Source organism: Chinchilla lanigera, unplaced genomic scaffold (assembly GCF_000276665.1).
Source record: "Chinchilla lanigera isolate Chin_1 unplaced genomic scaffold, ChiLan1.0 scaffold00001, whole genome shotgun sequence".
In the NCBI taxonomy this organism is placed as follows: domain Eukaryota; kingdom Metazoa; phylum Chordata; class Mammalia; order Rodentia; family Chinchillidae; genus Chinchilla; species Chinchilla lanigera.
Genome location: NW_004955402.1, coordinates 40,185,410 through 40,209,719, shown reverse-complemented (window position 1 = coordinate 40,209,719; position 24,310 = coordinate 40,185,410).

The following is a 24,310-nucleotide window of genomic DNA, read 5'->3' as shown; positions in this document are numbered from 1 at the left end:
CAGTGGAGAAGGGTTCCTATTTCTCCACAGCCTCGCCAGCATTTGTTATTGGTTGATTTCTTAATGCTAGCCATTCTTACTGGGGTAAGGTAGAATCTTAGTGTTGTTTTAATTTGCATTTCTCGAATGACTAATGATGTTGAACATTTTCTCATATATTTATTTGCCATTTGTATCTCCTTGTCTGGCTCATGCTATTTTGTGAAGTGACATTTCAACCAAAATTATATCTCCAATGTTTTTCTTTATTGATGACTATATAGGCAAATCATCCTTCCAAATGCTTCCTAATACATTTTGCATACTTCTACTATGATTGCTGAACTATTTATGTGATTCTAAATGCTTTGGTATAAAAACCACCCAGTTAGGTACACCTGCACATACACATCTATATGTATATGTCTGTAGTCCTTCAACCAACAAGGTTTTCTAGATGAATTGCTAAAAGTGAAATTTGGGGGGTCATTATACATTTTTAGTGTTGATCCATATTCCTAATTTACCTTGTAGAAAAGTCTTCAGTTTATGTTATTCCTTGCTATAATAGAGATTGCTTTTTTCCCATTCATGTCTTCATCATCAGTACAAATTAGCACCAGAGTTTTGCTTTGTTTTGTTTTGTTTCAAATCTTCACCAATCTGAACTCCAACAAAGGATTTGCTGTTGTTTCTTTCACTGGCATCTATTTGACTGCTACTGCCATGACTGTCTTACACATACATCTCAGTCCTCCATAGTTCTTCTTTTATAAATTATTTATGTCCTTTGTCATTCTTCCCATTGGGATGTTTATCATTTTCTTATAATTTGTAAGAAAATTCTTTATGTAGAATAGGGACATTTACCCTTTACCAGACATGTAGAAAATAGCTCTTCCTATCATAAATAGCTTCAGTGCTTGACTAAAATATGTGTTCCCTGTCAGCCTGGAAGATTTAGCACCGGCATCATCTTTGACCATAAATCGTAACAAGATGAGAAGAATAGAACTGATTTTCTTGGCAGCTAGTGAGCTTGTTGTTATTGGGAATATTCATTTACAGACTAGTTTTTCATGTAGCCAAGACAGTGTAAGAGGCAATTCACATAGTATAAGAGTGGTTGGACCAGGTGATTTTTATGAGGGCTCCCAGCCCTGAGAGTGTAGGAGTTTGTGAAGGAGACAAATATTTAACTTCATGAAAGCAAGCCTTGCACCTGTGATAACAACAGAGGGATTGATTCCTTGCATTGAAAAAAGAAAAAGAAAGAAAGGAAAAAGGAAGTAGAGAGGAAAGAAGGAAGAATGGAAAAAGTGTTGTTTTAATTTGCACTTCTTAAATGACCAATTATGTTGAACACTTTTTCATATATTTACTTGCCAGCTGTATTTCTTCATCTGAGAAGTGTGTATTCATCTCAGATGCCCATTTTTTGATTGTGTCTGAATTTTGGGGGTGTGATTTTTAAATTTTTTATATGTTCTAGATAGAAGTGTTTAAGGATACTTAAATTTTTTGACCATTTTACATGCCTACATCTGGTAACCTGAAAAATGACTTTGGAGATAACAATATGCAATATAACAACCATTGTTATTTCCTATCATCTTATTTTGAAATTTTGCATTATTTTTAATTTTTTAAATAATTTAATGTTTTTTTATTTTTTAAAAATAAAATGAAAATAACTTAAAAAAGAATAAAAGGAAAGAAAGAAGGAAGGAAGAAAGAAAGAAGAAAGAAAGAAAGAAAGAAAGAAGGAAAGAAAGAAAGAAAGAAAGAAAGAAAGAAAAAGAGATTCAAGAACCTTCACAGGAGTGGTACGGCCTGCATTCAGTGCCAACAAAACATGAGTTGTGTGTGTGTGCTTGTGCGCACGTGCACATGTGTGTATTTATGTAGGAGTGCATGTGTGCTGACATGGGTAAGTATGCTTCTGTGTTTGTGTATATATGGGCATGTGAAGGGAGGATATTTGGAAAAGTCCATGAATAAATAACTAATTAACTTCTGTGTGCTTATTCTTCTCAGTGTAATAAGAAGTCAAAGGAAGAGCACACCTTGATTACCAGAACATAAAGGAAAATTAATATACTTGCAAAACAAAAGAGAAGATAGAAGAAAAGACAAGACAAGCAAACAAGCAAACACTGACATCTTGTCTCATGTCTTCATTTTATCTTATATATGCTTACTGTTTTGAGTCATCTGGATAATAGCTTCAACTGCCCTTTATTTTATTCAAAGAGGCAGCAGTTACAATGGATGTAAAATTAGTAACAGCTATCATTAATAGTATGGACATTGATCCAAGGATGTGTGTATGTGTATGGGTATTGTTTTCCCTCAAACACATGAAGTAAGTGTTCTTATTAATCCACTTTGACAGATGAGCAACTAAAGTACAGAGAAGGTAAGTAAATTGCCCAAGGACACATAGCTGGTAAATAACAGAGTCAGGATTCAAAACCAGACAGCCAGGTTCCAGAATCAGAATCTAAGCCTTGCTCAGTGCTGCCTCTTACCTAACACAAAAATTGACATCGGAGGTGGACTTCCATAGTAGAATGTCTCCTAATCTGTGCTCTGACAATTAAAAACAGAACGACTGGAGGAACCATTTTCCTGGGCAGAGCCTCAGTTTCCTCATTTATAAAAACAGTATCTTTTCACAGGATAGTCATGAAAAGGACAGAAAAGCATTCTGAAGTTGGAAACACTTAATCATACCTGTGATTATAGACTTGCTTCAGACATAGAAATCTGAGGCAAGAAGTTTCCAAAGGACAATTAAACCATGTTATAAGGTGAAGCATCTTAGCAAAGTTGAAAGCATATCAGGAAAAATACCAGGGTGGAAATTAAAGCCTCCGCCAACCCTTCCAGAGCTTCCCCAGGGTGATAAGGCCACTCCTCCTGACAGTCTTGTTATCCTTTTCACAGACCCCTGAAAAGTCTGGTAGGCTGGGTAATCACCAGCGATAAGGCAGATGTAAGGAATTACAACTCCTGATAAAGCTCTGTGGTGTTGTTTGCCTATACTTTGAGGAGATATGGGTGACACAGATAAAGTGCTGCTAAAACCCCAGGTGGGCTTACAATGACTCCTCCTGCTGGGAGGGTTATGGGCCGGTGACATTCTGGTTGACCTGCTACTGTATTTGCTCATGCTTATCTCAGCAAAGGCTGTTCAGAGCCACCAAGGGCCAGGTCACAGGGATCTCACAAGGGAGAGGGGTGGGGAAAGCTCACGGGGTATGAGTCAGGCAGACTCTCTAAAGGGAGAAAGTCCTCTTTGGTCTAGAAAATGCCATGTTACATCACCATGTAGGAGCCGTTCAGATAAGGAGGATCACAGACAAGTTGTTGGACCTGCACAATGCACATGGGGCAGGGTCGGCTATGCTTTCAGCTGGGTAGAACCACCACCGATGCTCTAAGGGGACACGGAGAAAGGACAGTCACAGTAATTCTGACAGGGTGACGTGGGAAGAAGGGGACAGAGAAAGACTCAGGGGTTCAAGAGAATAAGGTGGCTCCCATGTATTGATAATTGCATAGTGTTACATTAAAATCACCTGTTTAAAGAATGCTGGTGTTCAATATAGAATGATCTCATTTGTGTCCAGTGAGGGTGTGTTTTAAAATCCTAGAAGGATTTGAAGAAATGAGCTTCAAATGAAGCAACTGGGATACTCAGAATAAGCAAGTGAAGCTCTGAGAAGGAACAGAAGAAGGTTTTAGGTTGTCATTCTGCATGTTTCATGTACTGAATTTTTACCATATTCATCTTGTTTTATAATTTTTAAAAATTTAACTTACCTTTTTTTGTAATGTGGTACCGTTACCAGGCTCTGGGATGCTAAGTTTCCTTCTAGAGGTGATTTCTAGGTTCTTTCTGTCCTGAACAGAGAATTGATGAAAACAAGCATAAACGGTTGCAAAGTTTCACATTTATTAAAAGTAGGAACAAACAGGCTCCGTGGAGTAAGTTTGGGCCAAGTAAAAGTAGGAAAAGAAAAGACAAAAAAAATACAGCCTACAGCATACAGTGAGTTATCCTGAAGAGATGCGATGGTAAATACTTAACAGCAGCAGTCCCTTTTTTGTATTTTCCCACCGGTCACCAGCCCATCCTATCAAAAAGCTGCTTGAGTTCTTGTGAGCAGTCGGTGTCCAGGGCTTTCAGATCTGTTCTGTGCATGTGTCCCAGGATTAATAGGCCACGCTTACTTTCCCAGCCAGTCTTAGCCACATGCTGCCTTTCTGCCTTAGTACTGGAGATTGAAGTCAGGACCTCATTCTGACTCGTGATAGGTAACAACTATACCACTGAGCTGCGTCCCCACCCCTTTTCATTTTTACTTGGCAGAAAAGGTCTCTCTAAATTGGCCGGACTGGACTCCAACTTGCAATACTCTGGCTTCAGACTCCTGAGTAGTTGCAATTACAGGCATATACCACCATGCCCAGGTACAAATTTATCTTTTTAATAAAACCTAATTTTTAAAACCTTCTACAAACAAACAAAATGGATTTAAAATACCTGCTTTTTTCCCCTTGAATGCTGGAAGAACTGATTTGCTCATTGCAGTCCTTTCTGCCTTACTAGTCTGTCCAAAATTGACTTCGTTTTAGAACTGTCTTTCAAGAAAACCATTCAACATGGGTTTTGCAGTCAGAGTGAATTCAAAGTTGTTCTTATTCCAGGGCTGGCTTCATGCCATTGTCACACAGGGTTTCACAATTACAGTGGCCCACACTTGGCTTGATAATCTGTGCTGCCTTCTTCAAATTCTTAATACTATAAAACAAGAGATCTAGTCTTTGCATTTCACACTGGGTCTCACAAATTATGTAACTGAAACATCTTTGGAGATGTGGGGTTTGGAATAAGCCACACTGGTTATGTCCCAGTATCTAGAGTAGCTAACTACTCAGAATGAAATAAGCGTCAGTGGTGACCTGGAAAGACTGACAAGATCCCGTGGCTCTCCTGACAAGCACTGCTTCTCCCAACTGAGAGCTGCAATACAGGATGGTGAGCTTAACCAGCGCTTCTAACTCTTTGCAAAATACTACAACCTCTACTTTTGTGTGAAACTCCTGACTTTGAAATGTTGCCAGTTCACTGATAGGTAAAATCCCATAGAATATGTTCACACACAAAATTTGGTTTCTACACTGCCAGGTCTCAACTTATGATTTTTGTTTTATTTTTCTTGTTGTTTTTCCTCCACATCCTTATCAAGAACAACTGTAAGGGGGAATTTGTTGGCTGGGACTTGGCTCTTCCATAAGGCGGACACACAGTTTGCCCCACACAAAAGGAGAGTGTCTGAGCTAATGGGAACAAGGGAACTGTGGAGACGCTGTGAAGGTCAAGAGATGATGTGGTGGCTGCGGTCGTTGCTGGAGCTCAGCATCCCTCATTCACTTCCGTTGTGTGCCTGGTTTGAAGTGGCTTAGCAAGGCAACCTGGAGACTTTTATAATTGCTTCTTATTTTCCGAATGCTTTTCAATTATGATGTGAAAACTAGCTAAACAAATAAAATCCTGGGGTTTCTTTGGCAGGTTGTGTTTTTAACCAGTACCACTGGAGAATTTACCAAAACAGGAATGTTCTGTCGTCACATCATGTATTTGCAACTCCAAACACACAAAAAGTCTCTTGGAACCAGAGGGCTTGAAAGGCAACTGAAAGTGATGCTAAAATTACAGACCTTGTAGCACAAATAATTTAATGTGTTTTCAATTCCTGAGATTTTACATGAATCATGCTTTAGTATCACAGCCTTTACCAGTCTGTTCACTGATCCCTTCTGTCCCCACCACAAATCTCAGACTTTTCTGCTTTAAATCAGACTTTTCTTCTACAGGAGATGATTTTAATTTTTTTCAGCATTAAAAGAAAGATATTTATCATCTTAAAAAGGAATACTATATGTTAAAGGGTGAGGGCCATGTTCTTGGTCACAGGACAATTCTCATCTGGCAGTGGCTTATACACACCCATCTTGTTCCCTCACCCCTGCAACTCTTTCCCACCCCAGCCTTCCACCACCACCTTTCCACGAGGCCTGAACATGACCTTGGCCCCAGAGGTTGGCAGTATTTTGTTATGGTGTCCTGGAGATAAGTCTCCTACCCACCACTACTCACTCAGCAAATTCTCAGTGGTTGCTGTAAAATTTAACTCTTCATGACCGGCCGTTCAGGTCAATCGGTTTTCAATGATTATAGCAGTACATGGGATTCCACCCACTGGTGATAAAAGGATTAAGGAAACCAAGGAAGAAAATCAGCTGGAGAATTGTTGAGTTTCCCTTTCCACTTAAAGAAGGAACATTAAAAAGCTGGAGGCATTCTCTTTCTCTTCTCCCACATTATTGGGTAAAGTCGCCTGTCTCATGGCTAGGAACAAGTTCCATGGATTATTGTACGTGTGCCAGACGCTGAGATTTTCCCAGATGCTTTCCACATAGGAAAGAAGAATCATGCTTTCCTCCCATTTTCTAGGGTTACATTTTACTGTTTGCAATAAAAGCGAGTGGTTAGCAGATCCATTCCTCTGCCTCTGAATCTGTTGATACCTTTCGCTTTATGCAAGCCAGCTTGCTTATGAGTTACCATACCTCAAATATGTCTGGTCAACACTGACACAAGACTGCGATGATTTGATTGCCATAAACAAGTTCTTTAGCTTATTATCAGCATTATATAATGGCTCAGAGTTGTTAGACAAGAATGTATACTTTTATAGTTTCCTTCTATGGATATGCACATGAATAATCACTTTAGAGGCAACTTCATTATCTTGATTTTTCCAGAACAAAGTAACCTCGCATGTAAAAAGCCCAACAACTAAATACAATGCAAACTTAGCTTTCCTAAAGCAGTCACAGCTCTCTACACATTTGTTATTCTGTTTGACATACACAATAAATCGCAATAGTTACCAAATTACCATTCGGTTTCAAATGATGTGCACACATCTATAATCTTAGTTAGCTGCTTGCTGGCCAGCTTTAAGAATGCCATTCCATCCTCCAGGGTAATTCTATATCAATGACTTTTCCAAATAAATCTAGCTGCTGGTTTATATTAATGAACTGTCACAGTTTCTATTGTTTTCCCATGGCCTTGCAGCTGTATTCCTTCACAGGTGCTTGGCAAATTAAAACGGTGCTCGTGTGGGGTTTCAGCTTGGTACAGAATCACTCCTTCAGCAGATTGCTAGGAAGTTATTCATGCAAGAAACACATCTTTGCTTTAGACGTTCAGCTTTTCCCCTTACCCAATACCTATGCCTTCATTGACACTTTGCATTACTGTTTTCCTCACCACAGAAGTACTGGGAGAGCCAGGCATGGTGGCGCACAGCTGTAATCTCAGCACTCAGGAGGCTGAGGTGGGAGGATTGACACAAGTTCAAGGGGCTACATAGAGAGTTCAGAGCCAGCCTGGACTACATAGTGAGACCTTGTCTCAAACAAACAAACAAATAAACAAAAGTACAGGGAGAGATTGTCTTTCTCATTTAGAACATTTCTATTAAAGAGTCACAAAAATTGGAAGCATTTTTTAAATGAAATGTGTTTTTTTAGTCAATCTTACACTGCATTCATAGATCATAAATGATAATTACTGATATTTGCAGAATGTGTATCTTTTTGAGTTGTTTTGTTAACATCCATTACCCAAGGGATCAATATACAGGAAGAAATCATTCTATGCTGGCTATCCAAAATCACATTAAATACTCCTTCTTGGACCTATTAGAACTTTTATTTGGAAGTACTTTGCTCACAAACAACTTATTAAGAAGATATTTCACATGTAAGCATTCCATCAAATGATCTGGCTTTGGTGTAGGTGGTGTTTCCCCTCTACACTACACCTCCTTGATCCTCAATCCCCCTCCAGCATCTGAACCTCTTTTATGGAATTCCTGTGGGAACCCTGGGTTTGGACCACTGTGGTGTCCTGCGCTGGCTCTTCAGGGACCACAGCACTGTCCATCATCTCCGGGCTATGGATCCACACTTATGCAAGCGCACAAGCACATGCACATACACACACACACATACACACACACACTTCCAAGGGAGAATCTGTTTTCCTGTTTGGATGATATTTATCTTTTCTGTACTGTAAGGCCTTTTGAAAAATTGCTGAACACAAAAAAATTTCTATATTTCTTCATCCATGAACTCTCTGTTTCTGTATTTACAATGAATTATGGTAGGGACACAAATGTCTGTCCTTTTGGAATCAGGCAAAGATACCTTTCTTTCCAATCTCCCTCATAAATATAAGTGCCTTAGGCCACTGGCTGTTTGTTTACCCAATATTCTATAGTTGTGTTCACCTTCCAGCAGAGAGAGAAATGATATTTCCCAACTTTCTTTGCAAATGTGGCCACCAAGAACAGTAACTGGACATGTGCACCGTAGGGGAAAGCCTGCCTCTGCCTTTTGGAGGAATGAGTACAAGTTTACAAATGGAGGTCCACATACTAGATCTCTAAATATTTAAAAACCATAAACTGAATTATTACATTATCAAATAAAATAGCTGCTGTACTGCTATTTTGACCAATATACCTTCATATGATTAGGAAGAACTGGAACACTGGGTCTCTTTCAAGTTCCAAACCATTGAGAGGGTCAATCAAGTGGTCTGCACCCTTTTTTTATTCCCCAACTCCAGCCTCTGCAGTGAAGAAACTCCAGCACATGCACATGGACATTCCCATCCTCAAGCCCAATAGCCATCCACACCTTTGCCCACCCACCTCGCCAGCACAATCTTCTTCACTTGGCCAAGTGTCAGTCCAAGTGTACGCAAGAGGTACATTCTGCCCACAGGAGGGTAAATCCATTAAAGAGGACTGTGTGGTCTTGGACATCACTGTAGGGCTACTTAGCTTGGAATTTTATCGTGCCTAGAGCATCACTGAGCAGGTGGGCTTTTGATGGACACTTTGCTTTCACTTAGTTGACTGAAGAATGCCATTACACAAGAACCTCTAGAGGAGTACCAGAATAGGACCTGTAAAGACTGGGTCCAAAACTAATTATGTTACCTAGAAACCCTCAGAATGTTTTTTAAAGGAGGTTGACTTAGCTGATTGGTTCCTTTTGCCTTTTTCCTCTCTTTCCCTCTTTATACAATATATGGACTCACAAACATGATTGCTGTAGTTAAGGTGGCCATATTCTCCAGATAAGGATGAACGATTTTAAGACAGCAAAGAACTAGAATGAGCCAAGATTTCTGCTGACCATGGTAGCTATAGACAAGCATTAGATTTACTTTTATGTGAGATGAAAATAAACCATATCTCGTTTCAATCATTAGTTTTTAGTATCTGTGACAGCTAAGCACCATGGCTTACAGGCACAGATGTTGTTATCTTAGTCAATTTTCAGCTACTATCATAGAATTCCAGACTGTAAATTATAAACAATAGATGTGTATTTGGCCCACAGTTCTGGAGGCTGGGAAGTCCAAGAGCATGGCGCCAGGATTGAGTGAGGGCTTTTGCTGTGTCACAACATGACAAGGACAAGTGAGCCTTCATGAGACAGAACAGGCAATGGGAAGTCAAACTCTGAACGAATCCCCTCTCACGGTAACTCATCCGCTCCAAAGACACTGACATTATATGAGGACAGAGCCCCCATAACCTAACCACCTCCCTACAGTTAAATTTCAACATGAGTTTTAGAGGGGGCATTCAAATCACAGCACAGGTGCACAAGTTGCAAGGTAGGTATTGACCACTTTCAATATCCTTCATCTTGCCTTGAAGAGTGCTCAGTATGCAAGACATGCAAATGATAGAGGGGATTTAAAATGGGCTTAGAATAAAATGAAAGTCAAAACTGGAGGCAGAGCGGGTTAGAAGAAGCGGGCATTATCAGCAAAGGAAATAGAATGAACAGATATGGGCAGAGAATGTCTGGAAAATGGGAAGTAGGAAAACTGGCTTCTTATGAGGCAAACTGCGGAGATCTAAATGAATCTGTCTAGGTTGGGACAGGAAGGGAAAGGAGAAAGGAGCCTAGTTCAGCTTACCCTTATTTCACCGTCTTTTCACTCTCAATTCCGAGTGTGGAGCTGATATGTAGTAGGTGTTCAATAAATCTTAGGAAAATTAATAGATGGATAATGGGAAACTAATGGGAGGAAATGCTATCTTTAAACAGATATTTTACTAGATTAACCTTCTATTGCTGACCTGTATGTCATAGAGTAAGGAAAATGTAATTGAGGTTATTATAATAATCCAGGATTAAAGAGATTCCTCATAGTGGAATGGGAGTATCAGGAACAGAAAGTAGAGGGCAGATGCCACAATTACTATGAGCAATACCAGGAAGGCAGAAATCAGATTAAATTTGAACTGTGAGGAATGAGAGAGTGTAGAGATGATAATTTGAGAGTAAGTGACTGTAAGAGCCATGGTACCATGCCAGTCATAGTGACACACACCTGTAATTCCAGCACTCTGAGAGTCTGAGGCAGCAGGATTGCAAGTTCACACCCAGCTTGGACAATGCAGAGACATAGTAAAATCCTGCTTAAAACTGCAAAATATCAAAAAGGCTGGGGATGGAGCTCAATGTGAGGCCCCGGCTTTGATCCCCGGTTCCAAAAAGAAGAATGATGGCAACAGAATAAAAAATAGGAAAATCCAGCAGAGATGCTCGTTTCAATGAGAAACAAATAATTGTTGTTTAATCTTACTGGAATGAGCAGCACCAAGACTTTGAAGTAATAAAATCAAATTGAGGGGCTGGGGATTTAGCTCAGCGGCAAAAGCGCCTGCCTGGCAAGCGCAAGGTCGTGAGTTCAGTTCCCGGTACCAGAGAAAAACCAAAAAAAAAAAAAAAAAAAAAAAAAACAAAATCAAATTGAAAACTGGAAAGCTAATAACATTGTAGAGGGCTTTTCCATGTTGAAGAATGGTGAATGTTTACTCAATAATCTTGTGATGCTTTTCCCTTTGAATTTAATACACAAAACTCAAAATGCTATTTTTTCCATTTTATAGGTAAGGAAACAGAAGCACATTGAGATCATCAGCTGCCCTAAGCAAAAGATCCTGTAAATGGCAGAACTGGATTTGAACCCAGGCAGCCCTGCTAAGCCACCATCCAGACCAGTGGATGCTCAGCAGTGGCCTTCTTCAGTCTGCTCACCCAGGAATTCCCCTGCTTTTTTCACTGCTGACTTTCACTCTGTACCTCCATACTTAGAAATAAATTTTCCACAGGTGGTTTTCAAGCACAGAAAACCAGTTCTACATGATATATACACTTATTGCTCAAAAAAGATGGGATAAAGTTGGCACATTTCTGTAGTTCCAGCTCTCTGGAGGCTGAGGCAGGAAGATCACAAAGTCAAAGGCAGCCTAGGAAAAACAGTGAGTATAAGCCAATCTTGAGATACGTAGTGAGACCCTGCTTCAAAAAACAAGTGAAAAACCAGAGGCAGGGATGAGGCAGAGGATAGAAGAATTCCTAAGGGACCGAGACTATTCTGTATAGTTCTAACAAAAGTGGAGACGTGTCCTTATACATGGCCCTACTCTCAGTGATTGTACAACACCAAGAGTGAGTCCCAGTATAAGCTATGGACTTGGAGCGATAATGACATATCCATTGTAACAAATATACCCCTCTGGTCGGAGATGTTGGTAACCAAGGAGACTGTGCATGTAAGGGGATATATGGGAATGTGCTGTACCTTCCTTTCAATTTTTCTGTGCACCTAAAATCTGTCTAAAAACTAAAGTTTTTTTTAAAGGGACGAGACATATTCAACCAGGCAGAATTCTGCATTGCAGGGCTTCTCGGAGCCCGTGATATGCTAACGAGCATGGGGAAGCAGAGTAAAGGCCCATCCCAGAGTCTTTGCCCAAAGATTCTTGTTTTTCTCTAGCATCCCAAAGGGCTGATGATATTCCATGAAATTTATTTTGGAAAAGGTTGCTTAATTCAGCTTTTCTTATGAAAACAATGAAAGTTTTATAGCAATGGTCTAAACGCATACTACAGAATAAAAACGAAATACTCTTTCAAGGAGTGCTCCTCTATCCTGACTCATGAAAAAGGCAGGGCCATATTCCCAGATAATCTGACTTCATTGTTCTGAGGTGAAGCCCAAGCATCCAAAAGCTTTCTGTGTATCTCTAAGGTGTAGCCAATAATCCTAAGCATGACTATACCTAAAACCACAGGTGACCCAGATTGGGTTCAAATATCAAGTTGTCATTTTTCACCACTAAGTAATTCTTAGCAAGTCCTAGAGAATGATTACACTCTGAGCAAAGCCTGACTTTCCCTTCTTCTGCCTTGTCCTCTCCTCTCCCCTGGGCTCCACCTCCTTCGCTGCCAGGCACCCTCTTCACTGCGTGTAAGTTTCTTCATTGCATTGTATTGTATGACAGCTCACTTCCTGCTCATCCACTGCCCAGTGTTGACACAAGTGGAACATTTACCAATGGCCTTAAAGAGTCATCTTCTTCTGACACATATCAGGGCTTGTGTCGGCATTGCCAAGTCTCTGTTTTCTACCCTGTGTAATTGTTCTGCTTGCTACAGAAAAGATGTGTGTCCTAAGTTTTGCTTTTATTTTTAGCAAGGAAACTGGCTTTCAGACTGAATTCGAAGTACAAAGAGATTCTTTGTTTCAGGAAAAATACATCAACCCTAGCACATCGCTTGCATGTTTGTATTAAATATTCTTGTGCCTATATTAGAACACTGGAAGCCCAGCAGTTCTCTGCATGTCCTGCCTTTTTTCTTGTGGAAGGCTCACTAGTCTAGGATGCTGCTTCCGTCCTTCCTTGCCCCATCTCAGATGATCAGCATCACAGAAAGGACAGGTTTCTGGCCCCAGAGCAGATGCATCTCTACATGAGGAGGTTCAGGACCATTCAAATAGCTTTCGCTTCAGCCCAGAGCACCAGCAGACACAGAGTGATGCCCATAAGCACCTGGGAGACAGCCAGAAGTCAAGGATGACAGCAGAGAAGAGAAAGAAGTCACAATAAAAACTGAGAGGGAAGTGGGAAAAGATAGAAAACTGAAGAAAAGGAGGAGAAGAAGGAGAGACAAAAGAGGAGAGAGAAGGCGAGGAAGGGAGGCAGCGAGGGAGGGAGGAGGAAGGGGAAGGGACAGAACCACTGTGGCCTCAGGTGCCATTTAACTTTATAACTCTTCCCTAGACACCAAACAGATCATATCAACATAATTAATCCCTGTTCCTTTCTGGAAGATTATGATCAATAACACCTTTATGAATTATAGTGATACATAGATAAGGAGAGCAATCAGCAACTGAGTAAAATTCAGAGAATATTCACCTAGGCACTCAATTATTTGGGGAAAAGCAAAGTTCATTTTAATGGGAAGAATATACTCTCACAGAAGTATTAGGAAGAATTTGAGGTTACCAGTGACAGGTTAACTGCGACTTCTCTTTTTTCATTGGTCAAAGGGAAAAATATCTCTGGTCTACCAAGTCTTTTATGATTTGAATTAAGCCCTTCTCATGGAATTAATTGCTGGGGATCTTTCATCAAGCTTCTTGTTAATATTCCTTGTAATATTACCACCTGTTCGGATGTCAGTCTCACTCATCCATCACCCCTACAGAGTTACTGTCACATCCAGGGCCGCCAATTCATTCTGCATCATGGCTAATAACTCCAGCCCAGTTGGACATTTATGACCTACCTCTGATTCTGTCGTCTTAGGCCAGGCTGGTCCAGGTCTTTGACTTATTCTATCTACATCTTGATAGTGTAGTTGTTTTTAAAATTTTCCCTACACTGCTCATGGAGTCTTAACTCCTAACAATGGTATAGGTACCTATTTTCCATGAGACCTGGAACAGGATGACCTACTACTGGAGTCCTCTAAGCAACTGGGACTCTGAGCTAGTACAATACAAATTTTAACAGATGGAGCATGGATGTTCTTGTGTGTTTGTGCATACAAACATGAGTGCACATCCACATGTATTCTGCATCTTCTTCTCTTCCTTTGTCCAGTTATTCAAATGAATTACACATTTCCCTTACTTATTCCCCACTACTTGAATTCTCTCACCAGGTCTCAATTCATATTTCTTTTTACCATTCCATAATCTACTAAGTCATTTATGCCACTGAGAATGTTCATTCTAAAATGTTGCTGATCTGTGTAGGATTAATTCCTTGAAACAGATCCACATAATTAAGACCATCTTCTTGAGAGGAAGGCTTAGTCTTTTCCAAAAAAGCTATGAATTCTTAATATCTATTCCATGACAAGAGATGGGCTCTTCTTCCAATAGGGCTTTAATACGTCTCGGTAGCAGTTCCTACTTGATAGGTGTGTAGGAGAGAAGATTCAATTATTGCTTTCAAAAATAGATTCAGAACCCACTTACATTCTGAGATTTAACTCAGTGCCATAGTCATTTCTTCATCAATGTCATCATGCAACCCTGCCCCTGCATTATGTGTAATCTACGCTCCTTGCATCTGAGCAGGTGGGGAGGAGAATGACCCCAGTCCATAGTTCCCCTCCATACACTGTGTTTTGATGTAGCACCTTGAGGACGAGGCTCCATTGGGTTGGATGTTCTACTGGTTGTTGATTTGGCCTCTGCTTCTACCAGTGACAGCCTGTCTCAACACTGTCAATATTTCTTCAGCATTGACAATAAGCAGACGCGATGGCAGGCTGCTCATTTAATGACTACACTGATGACATGCAGGTGTGCATTGATGTCGTACCTAGTCTTGGCGCTTTCTTGTTCTCCTGGGTCGTTGGAATTCTGGTGCCATTAGCTTCTAGCCTTGTGAGGATACGTAAAACTGTTCTGGATGCTTGCCAGCCTGAGATGAGCAATGTGTGGTTGTAATGAATCCCTGACTCATAATTTTCAAGATAGTACTAAGGATATATTAGGTCAGTTCATCTAACAGATTGAGCTGCATCAAGACCTCACTGGCAGTTAGAAGCATCCGAGGAAGTTCCTCTACCTGTCACATATTACAACTGTTCTGACTTTATAAGCAAGGACTGCAGACATGATTCCAAACTTTCAGGGAAAAACTTTTCTCCACTCATTTTGCAAAGTTTCACTAATCTTTCTGGAGTATGAGACAATGAAACTTAGTGTTTATGCTTATTAGTGGTGGAACAGAACTGCACTAATTTGAACCCCAGCTTTGGATAAAAAACTCAACCTCTCTGTGACTCAATTTCCCTGTTGGTACAGTTGGATCAATAACCATACCTACTTTCCAAGGTTATCAGTAAAATCAAACAATGCTTGGTACAGTAGTGGAAAACTGTTATTAATGAAACTGAGTGCCAGAAAAGGGGAAATTATTTTTCTTAAAATTAGAGAAAAAACCCAAGATAGGCCTGCACATCCAAAGGAAGTCTTGAGATCACCTTTCCACAGTTGCACTGAGGAGATAATATCCCCAAGATGGTGTGGGTTATCTGTGGTGACTGTGTGATTGATTCCCTTACACCCGTTTGTTTTGTCTGCTGCTCATCTCTTTTAAGGACATCTTTTCCCTGCACTTGTTTGTCCTTTTTCCTAATTGTCCTCTTGGCTGTCTAGTGCTCAGCCTGCTGCTCAAGCTCATACAGCCTCAGTGTCTGTCAACACAAGGCTTGACTTTGCCTCTGATGCTCTAGTTGTTCCAGATCAGAAGGTTATGAGAGGACATTTGTGAACACACTGATTTGCTTAGTTTCCTTAATAGAGTCTACAGGACTGTGCGCATTTATACAGGCCTAGACTTAACTTTACCATTCATCAAATATTTAGTGAATGTCTCTTAGATGCAGAGAGGGAGAGGGAAGAAGGACCACAAAAGAGAGGAAACAGATATTCGAGCATTGGGTACACTGGCCACAGTGATAGGCATTTCAGATCAGGTGCGCTTTCAATTTTCACCCCACTTTATAGGTAAAGAAATGGAATTTCAGAAAGTTGTGCTAGAAACACTCAAGCCTAGGACCCAGAACTGTCCAAGAAGAAATTTGTGAATGAAAGCATTTGGTACACAAGGAAAAGAAATTAATATCATGGGAGTCCTTGGGAGACCAGAAGACCCATTTTAGTTCCTGCTTAATAAGAAACCTGTCTTTTCTCCTTGCTGCAGTTGATCCTGTCACCTTTATCCTGTATCTTTAAGGTCATGAGATCTTACTGCTTCCCAAGTGATCTATGTCTGCACACCATTGTTTGCAATTACTGCTGACCCTGGCCAGTCCTGATGAAGTCCACTCACAGGTAATCTGGAAAGCATTCATGAAAGCCGTGGGCAAGCACATCAGGACAGTGGTCCAGAGCATGGACCATGGACTGAAACTTCCAGTTAGTATCTCAGCTTCCTAGGACTGCCTTGGTTGCCCCATCTGTAAATATATGGGAACAATTGTACCTATGTCATTAAATAGTTGTAAGAATTAAATGAGTTAAGACAGGTGCAGTGCCCAGAACTTTGCCCAACATGGTATATGTGCTTAGTAAATGTCAACCGTTCCAAATACAGATTGACATTCCAATTATGTACCTGCATCTCATAATCAGCTTACTGCTTCTGACCTTCCAACTTCTTTTGAAAACGTCACTCTATACTCTGCTTGAACTTATCAAAGTCACCTTCAACCTCCATCTAATTCTCTACTGCACACACTTGCACTATGCTTGCAGCAGCCACAGCTTAGCTTTAGGTAGTTTTTCTTTCAATGGTCTCTTCTCCATAGAGCCACATTAACTGAATGATGGAGAGGTATGAAGCCTGGCCTGGTCCATCCAATGTGAGAAACTCTAAAAGGTCCTCTCTTCTCCAAATCCACCCACTTCAGTTTGGCTGGAAATTCTGCAAAGTCTACATCACAACCCAACTACCCCTCCTTCCATATCCTGCCTTCTGACATGTCTTTCCTTGTGTGTGTGTCCAAAATCTGATCCCAATTAACTCCTCCATGGTAACAGGATTGCTGTTACCTGCTTCCTGGGAAAACCAGTCTGCACCACCCAAACCCACACACAGCCGTACTTTGCAAAACAGGGCCCCACATCCAGTGAAGATGGCTATGCCTGGTTTCCCACATTGAAGGGTTATCATTGGTCAAGAAAATACAAAGTATGATTTAAAAAATACAGTGAATGTTTGAATTTAAAAGTTTTCTCACAGTAAAAGTCACACTGTCACTAATTCCCCTCAGCATTCTTCTCCCCAAGTTCTGAACACACTTATCCCATCATTCTTGCTACTTCCTGAAGCAGTTCCTGGAGTCATTCTTTGTGAATGTCTCTGCTTACACTGTCGTGGCTGCCTCAGTGTCCCAGACTGATTCAAAACATTGATCTTTCATGGTTATTTTGACATTGGGAAAGAGCAAGATGTCACATGGTGTCAGGTCTGGTAAATAATGTGGAGGAGTACACACTAGTGATTTTATGAGTCCTCTGAAAGAGGTCTTCCAGAACTGCTCCAGAAAGCAGCAGGAAGGATGAGATAAGTGTGTTCAAAGTGAAAAGGGATTGATGGCAATGTCTTTTACTAAAAAGATTTTAAATTTAAGCATTAATGACATACTTTGTTCACTCCTCTGATCTTCACCTGTTTCCTGGAAGCAGATTCATAGGAACTCCATATATGAGCAAATTAGGGCCAAAGTATAACAGCCACTCCAGGAATTCAGACCTCCTCTCTTTTCCTGTGTGGTACTAGAGGCTATGGAGTGGGAACATATAGACTTTCTAAGAGGTCTGGCTGCTTCTAGGATTCCCAGGGCTCCATTCTTCAGCAATTTCCCAAAGACCATTCCCCTCAGAAAAGGAGAGGAAGTTACCTAATGCTCAGCCGGGGCTGTTTTAGCAACTGAAAATTGTTCTCTCGTACCTCACTCAACCTCAACCATCTCAGCCCAAGCGTACTACTGAAACCAGCACAAGCAGGTTACTACAGTGTAAGTGCCATTGTGAGAAGGCACATGCCTTCGTGCTAACATGGCCTGCTTTATAAGCTGCTTTTATAGAACCGAAACTCCTTTCAAAACTCCTATGGATCTTTCTTAGTTCTCGCTTGTTGAGGCTTTCTGTATTTGGACTATATTCCTTTGAAATCTGAAGCCCTTGTGATTGTTGGAGAGGACACCATTCCCCAATTGTTCCCCTTCCAATGGTGATCCATTCATGAAAGGGGGAGAGAATAAAAGACACAGCCTTTCTAAAGAATGCAGAACATCTGTGCAGGTGAATCTACTCTTCAGCCATTCCCAGGGCACCTTGAAGGAAAGCCACAGTGGGGGTGAGGTCATCCATTCACAGCATCACCTCTGCTATTATTATGTACCTTTCTTTGCTACTGTGTTGTTGTTCCAACTAAAAGAAACAGCTTGTTACCAAGATGCTGTGTTGAGTCATCTTACTCCCACAGTCCTATGGGAGTGGAGGCAGGGTTTGTGATGGCTGATGTGGTTTGTTTGAGGTAGAGAGGAAGTCAGGTAGCACTGTCTATTTGTTTTTTAATTTAGATCTGGGTGCACAATACCAACTCCTCCAGCTTCATGGGTGATACCTTTCCCTTTGACTCCTGAAGACTTTCAGCCCCAAACACACCTTCAACAACTCTAAAATTCCAGACATTCAAATAGCACAACACAAAAGGAAAACACACACGCTCCTTGCACGCACTTCTTCCAGGAGCAATGGAAAAGCGTCTGTGTGCTCCCGAGAAAAGAAAATACCTGGAGGCTCTAGAAAAGTTCTGGGGTTTGTTTTAAGAATTGTTTTTAAATCCCCCAGCAGAAGGTTTTGGTACAAGGTGTGAGTGCATGCGTATCTTTCCTCTGTCCACTGGCTACAAGTAAAACTCTGCATTTTGCACAACAAAAGAGTCAGGACTGCCTGGGCTGCAAAACAGAACACTGAGTATATGTCACAGCATGCGTTGTCTGTACCCAAGGGTCTGTTTGCCTTTATCACATTAGAAATGGAAAGTCACCTAGTCATTGGTGACCTGATCGCTACTGGTGGGTGGGTATGACATTGTTCCCTGTAACACATGGCAGTCTTCCATGGTGACTTCCTTATTCCACTGGAAAATAATTTGAGAGGGGCAGGAAAACGTAAGAACTCTGGATAAGGTTACCATTCTTTAAAAAAAGACCACCTCATTGTCTCTTATTACTTGATTCTAATAAAGCAAAGACACGTAAAACAAGCTACAAATTTGCAAACGCAAACTTCATATGGAGGCAGGGGGTTGTCTGTGGTAGAAAGGATTCCGAAATACGTGATTATCAGAGTCCTTTTTTCCTCAGACAGAAAAATTCCACATGTTTATATTTTATATCCATTACAAAGACAACATTTGAAATTATACACAGAGCTTGTTTTAAGGGAAATTGTCTGTGAAGAAAAAGTTTTCATACAAGATAAATTTTATGGGCAAAATGCTCTTAACAAAATAAAACTTTATGTTTCAAACTTGCCATGTTTCATCTATTAAGAAAGTACACATAAGAAGTTTTATTAACAAAACTGTGATTTGTGAGATGGAGCATAGAGTAATGTCTAAGAATACTGGCCATGGAGCCAGACTGGCTGTGTGACCTTGGGTAAGTTACTTAATCTCTCTCTTCCTCAGTTTCCTTGTCTTAAAACAGGGCAAATGATAATAATGCTTAAATCATAGAACTGTTGGAAAGATTAAATAAGTGCATATTTGGAAATCCCTTAAAACAATGCCTAATGAATAGGAAGTGCCAGATAAGTGTTTGCTAAGTAAATAATAAAGTTTGCAAGAACACATCTGTTCCAGAAATTAAGGCAAACCTATGCACAATATCTGATTGTCTCTGGGTTAAGATGTCAACACTGAGTCCATTCTACTTTTTTAAATTCCCAGATCTGCCCACATACTTGTTTTTTGTTTTTTTTTTTAAGACATCTCAAGGACAATAAACAGTCTTAAGAAAATTTTACTGCTGTACCATAAGGCTATTTTTTTACTAGCATCATAAACAATAATAGGCAATGCCCTTACAAATATTTATATTTAAGGATTGCAGCATATTTTCCTAAGACCCAGAACACAATGGAGTTTGCTTTAACTATAATAGAGAGCTGGACTCATTTATTTTGTTTGCAAGCTCCAGTTTCTTCTCCTCCCATCATTATCTGAAAAATAAAAGGAGTGGGAGGGGCAGAGGAAGAAAAGAAAAAGTTCAAAAGAAGGGAATTAAACCACTATTTTTCAATAAATTGAGACTAGAATTGGATTAAATAGCAACATAACCAGAATAACAACATGTAAGCACACATATGAATGCTATTTATTTAGGCTTCATATCTTTATGGCTCATCTTTTTAAGACTAAATCTTTCAGTGGTCTAAAGAGACATCAAAGGAATCCAGTCTGCCAGTCTGAACCTGGGACAGGGGGAGAATGAGGTCATGCCAGCACTTGCGAGAGGCGTGAGAGGCAAGCGTGAATCACTTGTTTCAAGGGCTCGCTTGTCTCTTCTTCTTGGAAGACTTGGTGTCATTCAAATTTGCTTTCCAAGGGAGACAGGAAAAAATAGCCCTCTAGTCTTAAATATTTACTCATAAAAGAGCTAAGACTTATATCACACTAACCTGTTTCCAAAAGGCGCAAGTGAACAAAATTTAGGATCTAATCATGAAGTACAAATCTGATTGAGTCCTTTATACTCAACGTGTGGAAATTATGATATAAAAATTCCCTTCCTAAGCACAAGGCTGCTAGAACTGGGCAAGGAAATGTTTCCATTGTGTTCTTGTCTAAAACAGAGTTTTTCTGTTCAAATTCTACTTAGCTTCATATTATTTGTTCATCTCTTTTCTCACGCTTTCAGGATGAGCAAAATTATCCTTTTTTTCCTTTCACAAGATTGTTTCTTGTGTTTGTTGCATTGGCTGGTTGGTTGTTCTTTTTGTTCGGTTAATTTTTAAAATCATATTTATAAGCCAGTATTTTAAAATGTACTATTCTAAACAAAGTAAAAATATAGGAGCAAACAGAGTTAGTGAAAAGGATCATGGAAAAGCAAGGAAATTGCAGAGAAGTTGGGATGGAGCAATGAAAAGAGAAGACTCTGAACAGGTGTATTTTCTGGGATTTTGGTTTTGGTTTTTGTTTTTGCAGTACTGGTGATCTAACCCTGGGATTTTGTTGTAAACTACATCAATAGCCCTTTAATTTTTTTTTTTTTTTTTTTTTTTTTTTTTGAGATAGGGCCTTACTAAACTGCCAAGCTGCAATGCTGGAACTCCCAATTCTCCTGCCTCAGTCTCTCAAAGTGCTGGGATTATAGGCATGTGTCACCATGCCTCATTTGTAATTTCTGTTTTCTAAAATTTATAGTTTTAGCATCACTGTATTAATCTCAGGGCTATCATAATAAAGAACTACAAACTGACTGGTTTAAAACAGAAATTATTCTCTCAGAGTTCTAGAGGCTAGAAGTCTGCCATCTTTCCAGGGGTCAGCAAGCCTAAGCTGTTTCTAACACTCATAGAAATCTTCCTAGACTCATCCAGCTTCCGGTGGTGGCCAGAAATGTTGGGGTTCCTTGGCTTGCAGCTGTGTCACTGTAATCTCTGTCACCATCATCCCGTGGCACTCTCCCTGGATTCCTGTCTGCATCTTCATTCTTGTAAAGACACAATCTTTTACCATACAGGGTAGGGCTCTGTATGGGCCCCAACCTCCCCTGCTATCACTTCATCCTAACTACATGCATAAGGACTCCAAAGGCCAACTTGTAACGCTAACATTTGACAGAAGTGATTTTACCATCTCCAGTTCTTCAGTGTGGGTCCAGTTTTCACTGTATGAAGCCATAAAAATCACTCTTACTGTGAATATAACAAATAGGACTATAAGAATAATACGCTCGCGAGGACAGACAGCCACTATATTCCAGTGTCTGGCTTGGTTGGGGAAAACAACTGGATACTTCTCTCTACAGGAGCCAAGGTTTCAGGTCTCACTCAGAACAGTCACTGTGTCTATCTTTAACCAGAAATCAGGAAAAACCCGGCCTCCTCAAATGTGTCCTCAACTTATGAAACACTCATGTACACTGTTTGCAAGCCAAGAGGATGTATTGCATGCTGTGGAAAACTTCGTAACACTATTCCTGAGCCCAGTTTATTATACTTTGCTGTACTGATGTCTAAAGTTCTAACCTTTATGTACTGATTTAAAAATGTTAATTTGTTAACATATCATGTATGTTTGGGTTTCTTCTTATTCATTTATTTTGGTTACATCCTTTTACTTTAAATGGAAACTCCTAACTCTTTTGTAAGAAAAATAACATTATTGCATGCTCTAGTAGAAGTAGAGTTGCATTTCCTTTCAGATAGTTAAAATAGTGTCATATTTTAAAAATAAAAATGATGATTTCTCTGTCAAAATATGATCCATTAATCTGCATAGCTAACACCCACTACAATTATTTTAAATAATGATGATGTAAACTTTTTTTAAACAAGTAATCAACTTTCAAAACATGCATGTGGAAGTGAAGCTCCTCGCAGAACTGCTCAGCTCCTGGCCGTGTGGTGTGACATAGGTGGAGTCCAGCTCAGCCATGAGATCTGTGTCTTAGTTTTGCTAATAGCTGGCACTTTAAGGATCTCAGCTCATGTGAGTATTAACATAGAAAGAGAACCTGTTAAATCATTGTCTTTTATAGATCGGACACTCCATTTATTATTAAAATAATTAAGATAACTCTTCTTCAAATATTTTTATTTCAAGAAACTACATGAAGAGATCTGCAGAATATGTATTTTGATGGTATAAACAAAAAGCGGATGATGTCTCCAGAGTGATGGGAAATGGATCCTCCATGAAGCAGCCAGGCTGGGACTCTTTCAGCCACAGGGCCCTTGGGGGATACAAACTTGGCCAGAAACCCTGTGGGTAATGCAGAGCCCTATGGAGCGTGAACCCCAAGGGCAACTGCGCAGGCCCAGTGTGCCGTGTGGTGCTTTCTCCATCCCTGTCTCCCCAGCCCTGCTGACCTAAGGCTCTGTTCTGGCAGTCTAAGCAACGTCCAGTGTACTCTCCTGCACCAACTCACAAGCCACCATGGTTACAGGTGGGACAATGCTGTCTTTGCATCAAATACCTCATTTTACTGGCACAAGTCAGTTCTCAGTTATTAGTTTTGGAGGTTATGGTCATATCACGCCTTGCTTCATTCAATTCAAAATGTACTCATACTAAGTGCTGCTGATGCCCTAGCCACGGATCAGGGACTGGAGGTAGCACACTGAATAAGGAATGTATAATTCTCTACCTCAGCTTGGAGTCAGCGGGAAGACAAATACTAAACAGACAGTTATGAAGGTGACTTGTGTCAGGAAGTCAGGGTGCTTTGGTTACAGACAGCAGAAGCCTGATGAATCTTGAGCTTGGGAAGATCTCCTTGGAGGAGTGTCTTTCCAGTGACCCCTAAAAATGAGTAGGAATTTGTCTGGTAGGAAGAAGGGAATAATTCCTACAGGAAAAGGGGAAACAGACCAGATTATTGAAAATTTTGTGGAATTCTGGGAAGAAACTGTGAACTAACAGTCACTATCAGGTCTCAATTTCAGGCACTGTCCTGCATGTTGTATTTGGATTGCTGGATTTAGTATGCATGACTACAAGGTAAATATTATTACCCTTTATTTTTAAGAAAAAGAATTTATTAGATTGAATATATATAGCATAAAATAAAATTTGCCTCTAGATTTCCAAATAAATCACAAAAGCATATAATTTAGCAACTTCCTATTAGAAATTTAAAGGTTTTTAACTTCAAACATAGTTTATAAGTCTCAGGATGAAAAAGACCTGAATATTGAGATCTGTATGACCTTGTAGGAAAAACCTCTTCCTATAACATGAAAATATTCCAAGTTGATAATGAAAAAGGTTGGGAAATTTGTCCTCGAAACATACAGCTTTTTAATGACCCCTGTACTAGGCTGCTGGCAATTCTTCTTTCTTTTGTTTAATGCACACAACAGGAGATGTCTTTGGATCTGCAAAAGACAGTTTTAAAAAAACCTTTATACAACACTTAAGCCCTTGTAAGCCTGCTTCAAAGCAAAGAGAAATAAATACTGCTAGTAATGACTCTTTATTTTCAAATAGGATTTACTTTTAAAACATATTCCCACATTCTTTACAGTCACCTCATCCCTTTTAAGATATTGTTAGCTCCATTTTAAAGATGAAAAAACAGAGACACAGGATTGCAG